The following is a 13,527-nucleotide window of genomic DNA, read 5'->3' as shown; positions in this document are numbered from 1 at the left end:
GATGAGCTTTCCTACTTAATTCGCTATTAGGGCTATCATTGACACCAAAGTAACCGAGAATGCGGTTCAGGTAATATTTTTCCGGATTACGAGAGTCGTTTCCGGCACACAGTAGCCATTAGGTCTAAATTGCTAGCAGAAATGTGAGTTTTAGGGCGTGCTGCTGACATTGGTAACGGTTGCTCGTTCAAACTTGCGACACTCCGGCACGCCTAAAAAACAAGAAGGCATCTCGATACCCGTGTATGCTAGCTAACGACACACCACCGATTTATCACGCTCGCCAGGTCATCAGGCATACATATTGGCACCGATTAAATATGCACAAAACTGTTGGGCAGTGAAAATTGAACACAATGAAGGACGGCAAGTAACGATATTTTGCTTATATGCTTGCACTGTCTGTATAGTACTATGCAGTGACATTGCTTGACGATCTACAGCCGTATTAAAGAGACGAAAAGTATTCGTAGTTCAACTACGGTTATACATCAGCTGTACAATTTATTTGCGATGTGCGAAAATTTCGGAAAAACGTCATCCACACAATTCCCAAGACTGCAAGGGCCAACAAGTTCGAGAATTATCGCTCAATCAGCTTCACAGTTCCTGCATCAAAGTTGTTGACAAGAACAATAAACAGAAGAATGGAAAAGAAAACTGCGGATCTGTTAGGGGACGATCAGCTTGGCTTTAGGAAAGGTAAACGAACCGGAGTGGAAGTTCTGACGGTGCGACGGATAAAGGAAAATGACGAAAAATTATGATAGTTCATACGATTTCTCGACCTGGAAAAGACGTTGGACAATCTAAAATGGTGCAGCATATCCGAAACTCTGAGAAAAATAAGAGTAAGCTATATGGAATGACGGGTAACATTCAGTATATGCAAGAAGCAAAGAAGAACAGTAACAGTGGTAAACCAAGAAAGAAGTGCACCGATTTAAAAGGGTGTAAGACAGGGATGTGGTTTTTTGCCCCTGCTTTTCAGTCGAAGAAGCAATGAGGGAAATAAAGGAAGGTTCAAGAATGGGATTACAATTAAAGCTGAACGGGCATCAATAATAAGATTCGCTGATGACATTGCTATCCTCAGTAAAACTGTACATGAATTATAGGACCTACTCATTGGCATGAACAGTCTAATGAGTACAGAATATGGACGGAACGTAAAGCAAAGAAAGTCTAGAGTAACGAGAAGTAGCAGAAATGAAAACAGCGAGAAACTTAACATCAGAATTGGTGATTACGAAGTAGATAAAGTTAAGGAATTCTGCTACCTAGGCAGCAAAATAACCCGTGGCGGACGGAGCAAGGAGGAGATAAAGGCAGACTTACACTGGCAGAAAGGGTATTCCTCGCAAAGAGATGTTTACTAGTATCAAACATAAGTCGTAATTTGAGGAAGAAATTTCTGAGAGTGTGCAGTAGTGTATGGCAGTGAGACATGGACCGTGGGATAACCGTAGTGAAAGAGAATAGAAGCATCTGAGATGACGTGCTACAGAAGAATGCTGAAAATTATGTGGAAGGTAAGGAATGAGATGGTTTTCCGCAGAATCGGCGAGGAAAGGATTCTATGGAAAACACTGACAAGAAAAGGGGACAGGATGGTAGGACAGCTGTTAAGACATCATGGAATAATTCCATGGTACTAGAGGAAGCTGAAGAGGGTAAAAACTGTAGAAGAAGACAGAGATTGGAATACATTCAGCAAATAACAGAGGACGTAGGTTGCAAGTGCTACGCTGTTGTGAAAAAATCGGCACAGGAGAGGAATTCGTAAGGCCCTATCGAACCAGGAAGAAGACTGATGACTATAAAAAAAATGCCGATCACCGTGTCGAATCTTCGAGGTCCCCATGACGTTATCCACGTTCGAGTAGGAGTCTGGCACAGATTTTCATCCCCATTGTTGGGTAGTAGATATGTACCTAGTTTCGAGAATATTTCTTACAACAGTGAATCGTGATTAGTGTCTGCCTTTCAGACATACAAGTGAAGGGGGAAAAGTATCCTACATAGTTCTCTTATTACGGGCCCTGCAGAAGATTTCCTACTTAATTTTCTATTAGGACTATCATTGCCACCAAAATAAGCGCGAATACTGTTCATGTAATCTCTTTGTCGAATTACGTAAGAACGAATAACGTTTCCGGCAAACAGTAGCCATTTGGTTTGAGCTACCACCAGAAGTGTGCGTTTTCGGGCGTGCTTCCGACACCGTTACGAGGTAACGGTTGCTCGTTCAAACTGGCGTTCCCTGACTCGCTTAAAAAAAAAAAAAAAAAAAGCATCTCGATACTCCTGTGTACTAGTTAACGACACACCACCAATTTACCACACTCGCCAGCTCATCTTCCAAACAGACAGGAATCGATTAAATATGCACATTGAACATATCGTACATTAAAAATGCAAATGGTTCAAATGGCTCTGAGCACTATGGGACTTAACATCTGAGGTCATCAGTCCCCTAGAACTACTTAAACCTAACTAGCCTAAGGACAACACACACATCCATGCCCGAGGCAGGATTCGAACCTTCGACCGGAGCAGCAGCGCGGTTCCGGACGGAAGCGCCTAGAACCGCTCGGCCACAGCGGCCGGCTGAAAATGCACCACCAGGAAGGATGGCAAGTAACGATATTTTACTTGTGTATTTTTCAGTGTCTGTACACCGAAGGGAAAAAGTCATGGGATACATACCAATAGCGTGTCGGACCTCCTTTTGCCCGGCGAAGTGCAGAAACTCGAAGTGACATAGATTCAACAATTCGTTGGAAGTCCCCTGCAGAAAGACTGAGTCATGCTGTCTCTACAGCCGTCCACAACGGCGAAAGTATTGCCTTAGCATGATTTCAGGCACGAACTGACCTCTCGATTATGTCTCATAAATATTTGATAGGATTCATGACGGGGGATCTGGGTGGCCAAATCATTCGCTCGAATTGTCTAGAATGTTCTTCACACCAGCCGCGACAGTTGTGGCCCGGTGACAAGACATCGTTGTTTGAGAACATGAAGTCCATGAACGGCTGCAAAAACCGTTTCCAGACAAAGGCCGGTTCATATTGACCAGAGGGCCCGGTCTATAGCATGTAAACACAGCCCACACCGTTATGCAGCCGCCACCAGCGTGCAATGTGCCTTCTTGACGGTTTGGGTCCGTGGCTTCGTGAGGTCTGCGCCACATTCGAACACTACCATCAGCTGTTAACAATTGAAATCGGGATCATCTGTCCAGGTGACAATTTGCCAGTCGTCTAGGGTCCAATCGATACGGTCACGAGCCCAGGAGAGACACTAAAGACGAAGTCGCGCTGTTAGCAAAGGCACTCGCTTCCACCTTCTGCTGTCACAGCCCATTACATTTATCGTTTTGCATGGATCCCTTGGAGAGAAGTCTCTGCTCTCTGGGAAGTGGAAAGAGTCAAAGGTTATTTTTTTTTACTGATATACATGGATATTGCACAATTCTAATGCAGACAGAGTTTTGAGCTATAATCCTTGTGGAGATATTCATCGATCGAGTAGGAGTTGGCCAACAGGAAGGTCTTTAATTCGCTCTGAAACCGATCTTTTATCACTTAAAGAACTTTGATATATTCTGGTAAGTTATTTAATATATGAGTACCCATGTATTTGACTCTTTTTTGTACTATGTATACGCGGTACTACCGTCATCTGTATATATGCCTATCGCTATCCCCCGATTTTGTCACGTCAGTGAATAGTACTACGCAATGACATTGCTCGACGACCTGCAGCCGTATTAAATAGACGAAATGTATTCGTAATTTCAAATACGATTAGCCAGCAGCTGTAAAATTTATTTCTAATAAATGATAATTTGTGCCGGACCAGAACCGAAACCTGGATATCCCGTTTATCTGGAGTGGCCGCCTTAACAACTTCGGCTAGCCGTGTACGGCTCCCGGACCGACTCACAACTTGCACACTTTCTGTAATTCCCACACAGGGCGAGGAAATGTTATTATCGTTTAGGTATTGTCTCCCCGTGCACAGGAATCACAGAAGGCGTGTCCTGGATGGTTTGAACTGACTAGACGGGTATCCCACACACACTATTGTCGAACAGTCACACGCGGTTGATATCCAGCCTCCTTCACAGATGCGCCAAAATTCCCGAAACTTCTACTTTTATGTGTTCAGTCCACAGCACATCACTTCGTAGCGTTACATCTAGTTATTAAATCGATGTGACAGTTACTAGCGTCAGAATTATTTGAGACCGGTGCTCATTCTGCCTGACAAGCCCTTATACATATGAGGGGTAGTAAGGAAATTTTAATTACCACTTCAAAATAACATACTTCTATGATAAATTTTTTGTTTGTTTGCTATAGCCGTGGTACATACCGAAAAGCCCTGGCCGCAGTACCATTATCATCACACCGCTTGAGGAGACGAAGCAAAACAGCACAGCCCATTGACAAAGTTAAAATCTCCAGCCGTCCAGAGTAGCCGGCCACGGACGCAACATTTCTTATGCTGCCGAAAACGAATTACCGCACGATATTCAGCTTTACTGATGGACTGTGCCGTTTTGTTTTTGTTCTTCTGGCGCCGTGCTGCGCTACTGTGGCGCCGGCATTTCGGTGTGTAGCAGTAGAGGGTAAAAACTGTAGAGGAAGAGGAAGACAGAGATTGGAATACATCCAGCAAAGAACTGAGGAAGGCAACTGCCTTCTAATAAACACAAAATTAATTCCGTGACTATATATTTTTTGAGGTGATCATTAAATAATCATGATTGTCGCATTAATGAGCGTATCCCCGTTTTCTTGGGGCACACGACATCGTACTTACTTTTTTGGTGAACACTCGGCTACACCAGATCACGATCATATCCCCAAGAATGATCGAGCCCACTGCTATGAAATCAATCATTCACGGATGGAGCATCCCGCCACAGCAAACCAGTCGAAGCTTGCCGAAGCCTACACGTTCGTCTGCGGAAATCTGGGGGCGACTTTTGAATAAACGTAGCTAACAGTTTAAGTGCCAAGCGCTCCCCTCTCTCTTTCGCTCTGAACTAGTAAGTTTCCCCTCCTCCCCGAATATCCCGTTTTTAATGCTAGAGCCTCTGCGTGGATGGTATCTTTGTTGTTCTCCTCACCGTAGGGAGTGGATCATCGTGAAACACCAGCATTAGGGACCGGCCAGAGCTCCTAGGTCGAATGAAGACACGTAACATGAATTACCTATTTCATTATTATTATTATTATTATTATTATTATCAGACAGTGTGCGACATCGCTAGAAGACACATTGAAATTCTAGTAGGAGAGTACTGTGGTGTCACCGCCAGACACCACACTTGATATGTGGTAGCCTTAAATCGGCCGCGGTCCGCTAGTATACGTCGGACCCGCGTGTCGCCACTGTCAGTGATTGCAGACCGAGCGCCGCCACACGGCAGGTCTAGAGAGACTTCCTAGCACTCGCCCCAGTTGTACAGCCGACTTTGCTAGAGATGGTTCACTGACAAATTACGCTCTCATCTGCCGAGACGATAGTTAGCCTAGCCTTCAGCTACGTCATTTGCTACGACCTAGCAAGGCGCCATTATCATTTGCTATTTATCTTGTGACGCCTGTACCGTCAGACCGATGTTCACCAATTATGGATTAAAGTTAAGTATTCATCAACTATGTACTTTATTTGCTATTATAAATTCCCTTAACTGTTCCAGACCTCACGCCAGCCTGCGTGAGCTTAAACGCGTGCCTTTCGGCTACCGGTCATAGTGGCTTGTCTGTCTTGCCAAGCCACAACAAGTACCAATGCTTCTGTGTCCATCACATTGGTAAGGTTAGTGTGGTGTATCCTTCAAACGTGAGTTAAGAGTGGTGCAGCTGCTACTTTCCCCACCCCTACACTAGATCACACTGGGCGAGCTCTACCAGTGCTCCGAGGCAGAATAAGATGACCTGTAACTCTCGTATAATGAGTGTGCGATGCTACCACAAGACTCGTAAATAGATACGGAGTATATTTACATACACGTCCCCGCCACTCAAATGAGACTGATCAATGACCACAGAGCAACAATAATATACTATTTCTAAACATGCAGTCATAGAATCACAGAGGTCACGGCACCTCTCTCGCTTTACGATAATAATTTCGTGTGGCCCAGTAGCCTCGCGCAAGTCTTTCAGGTGGATGTCGCTTGGGCGACTTGCCTGACCCTAACCCACCCCAATCGGTGAAAGGGCACCTGCAGTTTAACGTGGAATCGAAACCATGTGTCCTTTCTGGCGATTGCTCACATCCTGTTTTTTTATAGCGCCCAAAGGGTGAGGGCAAAGTGGGCAGGAGTCGGAACCCGAAGCCTGGCTACCATGTCTCATTCTCTACAAAAGACATCAATTATTTTTTTATTTATTTTTGTAAATCATTATTAATACCACCGAGAATAGCAGGAAACCGATATCGCGAGAATGAGGGAGCGGCAAGTTTCTAGATTCGGTGACACCGCATAATTATGCGGAGAAGAACATTCCCATCAATGGAGAATAATCGGTCCTAAGAATGGAAAAGGCGTGGATCAACTCATTGCAGTAACACTTCAGCTCTGGGGTTGGTTAAGAAACACACTGCAAAGGAAATTGGATAAAAATTTTCTGCATTTGGGATTGCAAACTGCACAACGGCGTTAATTAAGGAAGTGCCAAAAATCAAGGATATTTTTCTCGCCATTGGCAAACAAACAAGGCGGGTGCCAGGTTGTGATTCATTGGGAGAGTCCTTAGAAAATGTAGTCCATCAACAAAGGAGGTAGCTTACAAAACACTCGTTCGACCTATACTTGAGTATTGCTCATCGGTGTGGGATCCGTACCAGGTCGGTTTGAAAGAGGAGATAGAGAAGATCCAAAGAAGAGCGGCGCGTTTCGTCACAGGATTATTTGGTAAGCGTGATAGCGTTACGGAGATGTTTGGAAACTCAAGTGGCAGACTCTGCAAGAGAGGCGCTCTGCATTGCGGTGTATCTTGCTGTCCAGGTTTCGAGAGGGGGCGTTTCTGGACGAGGTACCGAATATATTGCTTCCCCCTATTTATACCTACCGACGAGATCACGAATGTAACATTAGAGAGATTCGAGCGCGCACGGAGGCTTTCCGGCAGTCGTTCTTCCCGCGAACCATACGCGACTGGAACAGGAAAGGGAGGTAATGACAGTGGCACGTAAGGTGCCCTCAGCCACACACCGTTGGGTGGCTTGCGGAGTGTAGATGTTGATGTAAATGCAGGGAGCTGCGTGTCCACAAAGCCACCCGTCAAACCACCAGGCCCGACTCGCTTTATAATGAAATGCGACCTTGGAGAACTGCAGACATCGCGCACCGTCAGTCGATAATTCAATTCACCGAAGACGAACAGTTAACCTTCAACAAACAGGAACGCAACGGTCCATTGAGGACCGAGAAATACTCCTCACAATTGCATTTTTCTTATCACACGACTGTACTTTATCGCGCCACCCCTATGAGGGTGAGCGGGTGATGTGAAGCACTTGCGTTTTTACAATCAGACAAACTAATACTCGATAGCAAAAGATATGCTAAAAACCGGCATTTCGAAACAATGTTACTGAAAAAATGCTCTTTTTTCTTCATGTACACGCTGCCTAAACGGAAACGAGACGTGTCATCTGTCGTCAACGTCGACCACGACTAAAAAAGAAAAAAAAGTTCCACATCGTCAGCACCTGCAGTGGTCCACATAGTTACACGAAGGCTTTGTTAAGTTCCGATCGGTCGAGAAAAGGAAACTAGAGTATGGCAAAACTTATATACCCTAATCACTTAATAAAATATATCAGAGAGTCTGTATAATGGAACTTAAATGTGACGTCCCCCATTACACAAGAGAAAAGATTTTAATAAACCAAAGTGTGAGGCAGGGGTTTACTTTATGTCCTGCTCTTTTTAATTTTATATAGACGATGTCATACGAAAATGGAAAGGACTCCACATAAACAAGAATAATATATCAACATACTATAATATGCTGAAGACGAACTATAAAAGTAAATACATCTTCTAAACTTAATTAGAAAGAATTATAATTTTAAGGATATCAGTAAATAAAACGTTCCATAGGACGTACCCAGTGTGAAGCAAAACTGTAATCTAAGATCAGATTTTGAAGCAAGTTCAGTACTTCAATTACCTAAGGAGCTATATTACTTTTCACAAAACAGAGGATGTACATATTAAATTACAGAGATTTCAGAGTATATGTGCCACTGTCAATAGAAAGTTAAAAATATGTGAAGAGAGAGAAAACTGATATTCCATAAGGTGATGGTTGTACTTTTTCTGCAGTAAATCCTGGGTTATGACATTGAAAAATTTGAGCCATATTAGAGCGCCTGAAATGAAATATTTAAGACAAGTCAAAGGATGTGAAAGGTTGGACAGGATTCCTAATAAATACTGAATATTTTTGCAATAAATCGCGAAATAGAAGAACATTAACAAAACTAGAAGGAACACCTGCAACGAGTGGTAGAAACAAGAATTCCAAAGATGCCCTTACAGTACAAACCCAAAAGATAGGACGTAGGACGGGAAGTTAAAAGATGGAACTGAAGCCAGACCACCTCGAAACGCCTAATCTGTGAAAAGCAGCCGAAGAAGAAGAAAAAGAGTGAAACTCAAAAATGTTTTATGTGCTACATTTAGTTGTACCTTCCAGCTGCACAGAGCGAGGTGGCGCAGAGGTTAGCTCACTGGACTCGCATTCGGGAGGACGACGGTTCAATCTCGCGTCCGGCCATCCTGATTTAGGTTTTCCGTGATTTCCCTAAATCGCTCCAGGCAACTGCCGGGATGGTCCCTTTGAAAGGGCACGGCCGGCTTCATTCCCCGTCCTTCCCTAATCCGATGACCTCGCTGTCTGGTCTCCTCCTCCAAACAACCCAACCCTTTCAGCTGCGTCGCCACATTGTCGCCACTCCGACTTAGACATTTGTCGTAGAGTTGTCCCAACTTTCAAATATCCTCGTCACAGCACGTAGCCGCTTGTACTTTGTGCCAGTTCTCTACGCTGGTCTGCAGTTCATTGTCTGTTCCAAAGCGCTGTCCTAGTAGCCAGCGGTTCATATGAGCGAAGTGACGAAAATCAGTGGGAGCCAAGTCCGGGCTGCATGGTGGGTGATCAAACAGGTGGGTGATCAAACACTTCCCATCGAAAACGCTGATCGCGTCTTTGTTGAATTTGCAATGTTTGGTTCAGCGTTGCCATGAAGGTCACGCATGTAAGTTGCGTTATATGGGCTGCGTGAATTCAGGCGCAACCTCCGGCATGAATAAATCGAATGACAGTACTTGGCGGGAGACACTATTTGACACTATTGGTTTAGGCAACTTTACATGCTCACTGTGAATTCAGAACTGAAAAGTGCCATGTGACGCAATCGTTGGACACACTAGAGACATTGCGCCGCACATCAGCGCAAGGCTTTAAAGGATTTTTACTGTGGTATAATTTCCCAACAGACCAGAGCTTAAAAATGTAGCTCTCGCATTTTTCCTTGGAGCGCGACGCCGGAAATCGGAAGAGCGCTGATTTCTAAGAAGAAATAACAAGTTTATACTAATGTCGACTCATTTTAGATCATGTTTTCAAGATGGGAAAGAAAAAGAAGTGAGAGATATAGTTACGTATGTTACGAGCAGTTTAGCAGTGACTAAAATTGTCCACCACTGTGGATAAAATAAGTGTTAAGTTCATTACAGTACGTGATACGTTCTGTTATCAATATTTAATAATCCTAGGTGACGAAGTTCAGGGCAGTAGAGGTGACATGAAATCAACATAAGCAAGAAGACTGCCACTTTAGCAAATATTTAAACAGTCGGTAAACAATATACATTCTTAGAAAAGCAGAGCTTTCGAATTTGTTATACACAGTGTTTGTTCTAGGGGTTAAGGATTCAAAGAGATAATGGCGCAGTAACTAACTGATATTCTTGTTTTTGAAGTTCTTGCACTTGGCTTCTGACGTCGCACTGGGACTTCGAACGTCAAATTCAACTCAGTGATTTTATTTGCAGCGATCCGCCGTTAGTGACTGTTACCTTCTAACTGGCTCTCACGAAACTTAACGGTCACGTTTATCATTGCACCTAGTCTGCGGTGTGCCATTAATGCAACATTAAGAAGCAATTACAGCAGGCCGTTACTGAGCCCGAAATTAAAATCTGTCTTCTTCAGTAATGCAGAAGATACCTAGCACGTCCTAACCGTTGAGGACTCAATCTTGTGCTTGATTATTGTCACTCACTTATCAAAATTTATTCTTCGTTCTGTTGCTTTATAGAGAACTGATAAATCCGATAGTTTGTATTCTATCTATATGTGTCTAATCTGAAGTCTATAGTTATAGACTACAGTAGTTTATCTGCTGTTCTATGTCCTCGTTTCTCCTCCGTACTTAGGACAAAATCGCAAAAAACCGTCGTTTCTGTAGATTATATTCTTTTATCAGACTTCTGGTATAAAACTTAGAGCTCAGTGTTCGGAAGGTTCTTGGTCATTGCGCAGCATGCTTTTGTGGAAACTGTATAATGTGTCAACAAGGCAGATGATCTCATCTTCAAGTGCGACTGTGGCGTGCTATACAGTTGACAGAGAATTGTTGCCGGTGAACTGAGATGAGAGTGGTGTAAGGATTTTTATCACTCCGGACATGACTATTATAGTAGTTGAGAACTTAATCAAATGGTTCAAATGGCTCTGAGCACTATGCGACTTAACTTCTGAGGTCATCAGCCGCCTAGAACTTAGAACTAGTTAAACCTAACTGACCTAAGGACATCACACACATCCATGCCCGAGGCAGGATTCGAACCTGCGACCGTAGCGGTCACTCGGCTCCAGACTGTAGCGCCCAGAACCACACGGCCACTCCGGCCGGCTGAGAACTTAATCACCCATAAACAATACAAATAACAGGGAGTTCGACAATCACAGTACTAACTGCACTGGATAATCCACTAATAAAACTAAGCCCTTGGTTCAAAACCATTTCGCGGTGGTTGGAAGGGAGGAGCGTATTTTCTGTTTTACTGGTATTCTCAACACTTCAACTGTATTCTTCAACACTTCACTGGTATTCTCAACACTGAAATCTCCAGCGTATGCATTTCACAGAGAATCTTCTACCACCCGATCCAACACTGCTCAAATTCAGCTGTGCCTCAAACTTTTTTCTCGAAAACCTTTACCAGCCCCCTGTGACTTGACCGATTATTTCTCGATGGTTTCTGTCCGCAGCCATAATTTTTTTCCTGTTAGGATACCGCGTGCTGCGAAGCGTTTCTTTCTTCATTCGCCTTTATCCTGCTGCGTCAAACATTAAATGCATGCCTCCAATTTCCAGCAAAAAAGAATGCACTATCTTCGGCAGCCAGTCATAAATTGTTATCAGTCATAACGCCTCCATGATACTGTGAACTGTTTTTCAGGATAGCGTCACCAAATTCAATGAGGTAAGCAGTCGTTTACAGAAACACAAGGAGTTTACATATGCGTGCTTTACAGGCATTCAACACCTCTTACTGTGTTAAATGTTAATTTTCGGCCGTTGGTTCCTTAACTGTAAATGCTCAATTTAGTATGTCTGCCTTCTGTATATGCCTGACTCTACAGGTTTGGGACATCCAGTACTGACAATGCAGTACTGAAATCGCTAACACTAACGAGTAGCGCCGTGAGACAAAAAGACTGAAAATAATACAGTCACGTCGTTTAATAAAGTTCTTGGCAGTATCAGAAAGAAGACACTCCGTCCCAAGTATGATACTGTTCTAAAGTTTATGATGAATGCGAGGCAATACTCACACAGCTAACGAACAGCCACCAAGTAACAGCGCCACCAATATATATATTTCGAAGGCATTCGAATGTATAGACCTGTCAAGATTGTTTAAACTTGTCGATCAGGTCACTCGCGGCAACTATTTTGATTTAATAAAATAGAAGTTAAATTAGAGCAATCGATCCAGTTCTAACCAAGAATTTCACTAGAGAGAATTGTTCCCTCGTGCATGAAGTAGGTCCACTTACAACTCTGCTAATGAGTTATTGGTTTTGTTAAGTAATAACAAGTTGTCTTTATACATCTCTAACTGATTATGGTTTGCGAATAACGCTGAATATTTTGCGAAGTGTTCGAGGAAATTCAAGTTACTGCCTTTACGAACGAAAAATCACGAAAGAGACCACTACAAGACGATGAGATTTATTGCTGTAAAATTGAAGCCCTATTTTTGAGAAACCGGTACCTTCATCAAATTTAAAAAAATGATTTGTTGCTTGATAACAGATTTCGTAGACAAATGATTGCGAGGAAACCTTCCGTGTGTGCTGGCTCCCCATTGATAAGCACCGTAATAGCAGCTGAACTCCCGATTAACAGGATGTGGTGAATGTAACACAAACAGAACGAAATCAAGGTCAGAATCGCTAGTAAGAAAGACTCGACTTTGAACTGGGTGTGAACGACACTGGCCCAGAGACCTTGGCGTCAATTAGGGTAGCCTTGACGACCGTGGGACGTTAGTGCAGCCGTGCGAATTACCAAGAAGGCCTCAGATGTGGAAGGATAACAAATGTGGAATGTAGCTTCTTCTGAACTGTTTTTCTTAGCAACATTGGGAAGAGCAATTAGGACGGCGAAATTGGAGCTGGAATTGTATTTCTCTACTACAATACAACAAGCACACCAACAACGCATTTCTAGCAGGAAAACGAAAAAAAGTCCGTATCACGGTTCTCTTCGTTATTCTTTTACTGTCATTTTCGAATTAATCTTACACTCTGTTGCAGATTAGCCGCACCGCGATTACAATCCGGAACTTTGCAGAACTGTTATCGGCTTAGATATCCATGCAAGACCCGGGACTCAGCTCTACTTCCGCCAGTACCTCATCTGCTTCAGTGAAGGAAGGTATGCCGAGGAGCTGTTGTGAAGTTTGGAATGTAGCAGATGGTGTACTGGCGGAAGTAGGGCTGTGAGAACGGGTCGTTGGTCATTCTTGGACATGTCAGCCGGTAAGAATATTGTTGGCGAAAGTTTAAGTTCCTCGTAAGAGTTGCGGTCCGGCGCACATTTCTAATCTGCCACGAAGTTTCAGTCTCCAAACAACTCTGCATAGAACCCCTCCTTGTTTTCTTAGTAAGGCATTCATGGAAGTCTTGGGTATTAATAAACCGCATCAGCCGTATTTAGTCCTTTATTTTTAGATAACTACTGCTTTCATGGCACTACGAGCCACATCTTCAGTTGAACATATACGTAAAACATTAGACCTAGAAAGGACTAAGTACAGCTGAAGCGGTTTATTAACACACCAGATGTGGTTGCCCTATCTGCGTGGTTGTCTGCAGACCCATGTAGTTTATACTTGCTATCCGCGGCTTATTTACGATGTATCAGGAGAGTGAATCTACACCTACATTTGTACTCCGCAAGCCATCTTACGGA

General features: G+C 43.5%; 1 protein-coding gene across 1 annotated transcript in view; it reads right to left on the bottom strand.

Moving 5' to 3' along the window:
- LOC126094700 (uncharacterized) overlaps positions 1–13,527 on the bottom strand; it is a 477,763-nt gene that overhangs the window by 161,337 nt on the left and 302,899 nt on the right. The gene's annotated exons all lie outside the window — the stretch shown is intronic.

Source organism: Schistocerca cancellata, chromosome 8 (assembly GCF_023864275.1).
Source record: "Schistocerca cancellata isolate TAMUIC-IGC-003103 chromosome 8, iqSchCanc2.1, whole genome shotgun sequence".
Classification (NCBI taxonomy): Eukaryota; Metazoa; Arthropoda; class Insecta; order Orthoptera; family Acrididae; genus Schistocerca; species Schistocerca cancellata.
The sequence above is the reverse complement of the archived record's forward strand: the minus strand, read 5'-3'. Positions and strand labels throughout refer to the sequence as shown.